Below are 4,657 nucleotides of genomic sequence, written 5' to 3'. Positions count from 1 at the left end.
TATATATATATATATATATATATATATATACAAGAATTATTATGAAAAACCATATCTGTATTCTCATAAAATGAAAACATTGCTTACAAAATGAAAAAATTTTAATTGTACAAGTTATAATCTATGTCACGTAAAAAAATGGGCATAATAGGCTTTTAAATCTATTTTTATGTCACATACCTTTCACAACTATAGACTATTAGGGGAAGAGATAAGGATAATTTTAGTCCATTTTTACAAATACTCTTTCTACAAATACTCTACAACTTGCCATTTGTCGCTTGTGACATCACGATCCAGTATAGCAGCAATAATTATAGTTAGGAAAGAAATGTGATCGAATTTTTTATTCGATCAAAATTATTAGAAATATTCGTATATTACTTTTCAAAAATAATCTGATCATTTTGATCGGAAAGAAAAACCCGACAAATTTTTTCGGTGTAATCATGATGTATTTCATTTAAAATGTCAAATCATAGATTGTATTCATTGTCACACACAGTTTCTGCCAATAATTCTGTATTTGTTATTAAATTGTATCAGCAAAACACGAGATTAATACAAACACAGATGATATCGGATCTGAGTAAATTTACTACTAATCTATTATATACTACAAACAATTAATTTACTTACTGATTGATTATATTTTGCACCATTAAAATTATATAGGACACTTAAACATGATGATATATCATGGAAAATTTGAATGTTCTAGCAATTAGATCGTCTTAAATAAATATTTTGATGACAACATAATTTTCAGATTTGAATTTTTACATTTTTCAGCAAAACCATTCTTTCCATGCAGCTACTATGTGATAAACTACTTACTTGAAGAAGCTGAGCTGCAAATAGGACATTGTCATATTTGTGTTATTACAACCTTTTATAGTAATTGGCAATTTAGGCGGTATCGGACGGCTGAAGACAATCCACAATAAAAATGAAAATGTTATAAATATATTATAATGTTATAAAAGCACCGGTTATTGCACCTTCTTCGCCGATTTCGTGCCCATGCCAAGAGTAAAAATGCCTAATAATGGCTCACCAATTATTCCAGAAAGGATATAGAAAGTCTACAATTTGAGAAATTTATTTTATTGCTATTGATTTCATATTTAAAAATAGTAATTACTTGAAGTAGTTCGTCCAAAAATTGCGCTAAAAATGCAGTATAATGGAAATAATACCGATGATAAAAACGAGTACTTTAGCGATGAAGGTTGACGTTGCAGGGGAGATTTCATCCCCAATGCACTTTCTATACAGAGGTTTCAAATAATACTCAAGCAAGCGTTATTTAGACCAAAGAGTTTAACATCGCAGAAATTGTACTGAGGCTTGCGCTAAAAATACCTGGAAATAGACAACTTAAAATTGTAAATATATTAACTAAACGCTTTTACTTTAAAACAGTCTTAATTAATATGCATCGAAGGTATTGTAAACACATTCATTATGTGTTTTTAAAACTGAAATTACTTGAAATTAAGCGTAAAATCATATTTCAGATATTGATACTTTCAAATTTTTATCTTCATGATTTGTAGCATTTAATTTCTATGAGATATTAAGTCAGTAAATCAGTTGATTGATTGATTAAAAATGTTACCTGCAACGAAGAGGCCTGGTAAACCAGATATATTGGACATTGTGTCCATGACGTACAGTGGCATAAGCATATTAGGAGAAGTAATTCTTTTCTTGAGAGAAAGATCGCATTTATAATACCTGCTGTATATTGCCAATCCTGAGAAGCTAATTATGATTAGGAAAAAGCTTATAGTAGGGCAGCATAACCATACCGCTCTTTGTGCAACCTGCATATTTCTGAAATAAAATAAAATTAATGTATTTTTTCAATTTTCAAACGCATCGGTAAATGTATTGTTAAAGGAAAATATTATTCAATTTTAATAACGTAAACACAATGAAAAAATTAAAATTACATGATTAAATTGTCATTGTTCCACATACAATAAGTAAAGCGTCAGCAATATTATTCTAGTACATAATTTTTTATTAATATCAAGTGTTGCTTATTAAATTATAGAATACTTAAATTATTTACTTTAAAATCAGTATACGTTGTATTTGAACTTGGTTCATTCTCATAAGTGTTAAGCATATACATAAATCACCCAGCGTAAGAGACCACCAAGTATGTCTTACTGTTGGATCCAGATCGATACTAAAAGTAAATACGATGCGAAAGTAAAATTAGTAGTTAGTGTCTGCGAATACATAAGTCGCTTTAGAACTCATGCAATTAATTTAGAAAAGTAAATGTAATACCTATCAAATTCGGTTGCTCTTGTTGCGCAATTTCCCAAATCTGATCTAATCCGGCCTCATTTGCGGCTGTGCCAATTAACAACACGGCGGCAAACATAAGCAAACTTTGAAATACGTCGGTTATTAGTACAGCCTTAATATCACTATACTAATATCGAATAGAAGGCACATACGAAGCCAACAATACTGACAGTCGCCTCCAAGGCTAAAGAAGAAGCATAAAGCACTAATCCCGAATACAAAACCTGTTGAATCCAATAAGCGAAACTAGCCATCATTTTAACTCGTACTCCAAAACGCTTTCCTAAGTACTAAAAGAAGTAATATTTTTTGATACACATGTCATTGAAAATTTCTCGTGGCAAAATTAAATTTTACTAAATTCACCTCATAAATGCTCGTCGCTTGCAGCTTGAAGAATACTGATATGAATCCATAGCATAAAATTGGTATGCTTAAAAAATACTCTACGTTTATTGCAATAATTCCGTATATGTAATTTTCAGCGGATACACTGAGAAATGCAAGAGCAGATAACTGGGAGGCCATCATGGCAATGGCGACTGATAATATGCTCATTGAGCGATTTGCAATGAAGTACTCTTGTAAAATATGTTAGCGTTTATTGTACAAAATTTGAAGAAAAACGTAATCCAGTTTAAACAGATTTTCCATAACAAGGATTTACTATAATAAGAGGATAATAATAACAATTATCTCTATAGTTTTTTGACGTCCTCCACTAAATCTGTAATAATACCAATTCCGGCACCTATACATAGCATTATCGCTATAATTAGATAGTCAAACCATCCTAGAGTATTTATTTCCGCCATTTCGTCTGAAATATCAAATAAAAAAAATCACATTTCCTAGAAGAGAGACTTATATCTTAAATACAGAAATAAAAAATATTTACTAATTTAAACTCTTTCTGTTCGTGTAAGACAAATTGTTATAAAATGGACATATATTTTCTCTTATTTAAGTATTGTAAAACAAAGATTAATTCAGTAAATAGCCATAATTAAATTATTTTATATAATAAATTTTATATAGAGAAAAGTCGTTTTTTATCTTTAAATTCATGCGTTATTATAATTGTCATAATGTTTTAAGCCAATCTTAATTCTGTACATTACTAATAATACATTAATAATATACTTAAATATAAAAATTTAGTTCGCACATCTTTTTTTTTATTTCAACATTGCATGATCTCTTTGATAAAATTCATATATGTATATTGGAATTGAAATATTTAAAAACTGAATAATGACCTGTTGCGCATAGGGACAGCGGGGCTAGTTGAGCAAATATCTAAATAACCAAATATCTAAAATAATCAAAATACAGGATGCATCACCAAAATCCGGACAAATTTCAATTTAAATTTTCCGCTATATTGTGCTTTCGCTAGAGATTGTTGTTGGCATTCAAGAAATTCTGATGTTCTAGTAAACTGTCGTATTCTTAAAATAGCCGTGATGTTGAAACCAAGTGCGAAGTATAATCGAAGAGCCATGATCATCGAAGGTCTTCGCGCTGGGCGCTTAGCAACGGAAATTTCGTTCTTTTTTTTACCCGAGATCAATCGTTTATGACGTTGTAGCAAAATATACGACTGTAGAACAGTCCAATAGTCCAGAAGATTCTAGTATGTCAGCTAGGAAGAGTCACTCGAAAGAACGTATCACGAAGACCCTCGTAGTTGTTAAAAGGACTTAAATGCTGATTTTGGATGATCCAGGGCAATCATTGCGAAAATTAATATCGATTGTTGGTGTAAGCGAATCAACAATGCGTCGAATTGTCAAGAAGAACTTTCGATACAAATCGTACACATTAAAGATACGACAGATGCTCTCTGAGGCTGCCAGGACAATCCGAGTTGCTCGCCTCGGCTTCCATTCAGGTCTCTCAACAACCTAAATTTAAATCCCTTGGACTATAGAGTGAGTTGAAAGGGTCACAAACAAGTCTCGGCATCCCAATGTGACATCATTAAGGCATTCGTCGTCATGAACAGCTCTACGTTACACCGTGCGTGCGAATGCTTCAGACCGAGAATAGAGATCGTCATTTAGCTAATGGGAGATATAATTGTGTTCTACAAGGATCTCCCAAGTGCCATATACCATAAAAGGATTTTTTTGTAATATTTAATTTTCATAAAAACATTTGTTTAAAAAAATTGTTCGATTTGTCTGGATTTTGGTGACGCATCCTGTATGTATATATATATATATATATATATATATATATATATATATATATATATATAGTAGTAAGTAAGTAAGTTAACGTTACGTTTACGTTTAAACTTAACTTAAAGTTAAACTTAAACGTTTTA

General features: G+C 30.7%; 1 pseudogene; it reads right to left on the bottom strand.

The window, feature by feature from the left end:
• Nucleotides 1-992: 992 nt before the first annotated feature.
• On the bottom strand, nucleotides 993-3,140 carry LOC105622787 (annotated as a pseudogene).
• Between the last annotated feature and the right edge of the window lie 1,517 nt (nucleotides 3,141-4,657).

This window comes from Atta cephalotes, assembly GCF_000143395.1.
Source record: "Atta cephalotes unplaced genomic scaffold scaffold00048, whole genome shotgun sequence".
Classification (NCBI taxonomy): domain Eukaryota; kingdom Metazoa; phylum Arthropoda; class Insecta; order Hymenoptera; family Formicidae; genus Atta; species Atta cephalotes.
Note: the sequence above shows the minus strand (reverse complement) of the source record. Positions and strands in the feature narration are given on the sequence as shown.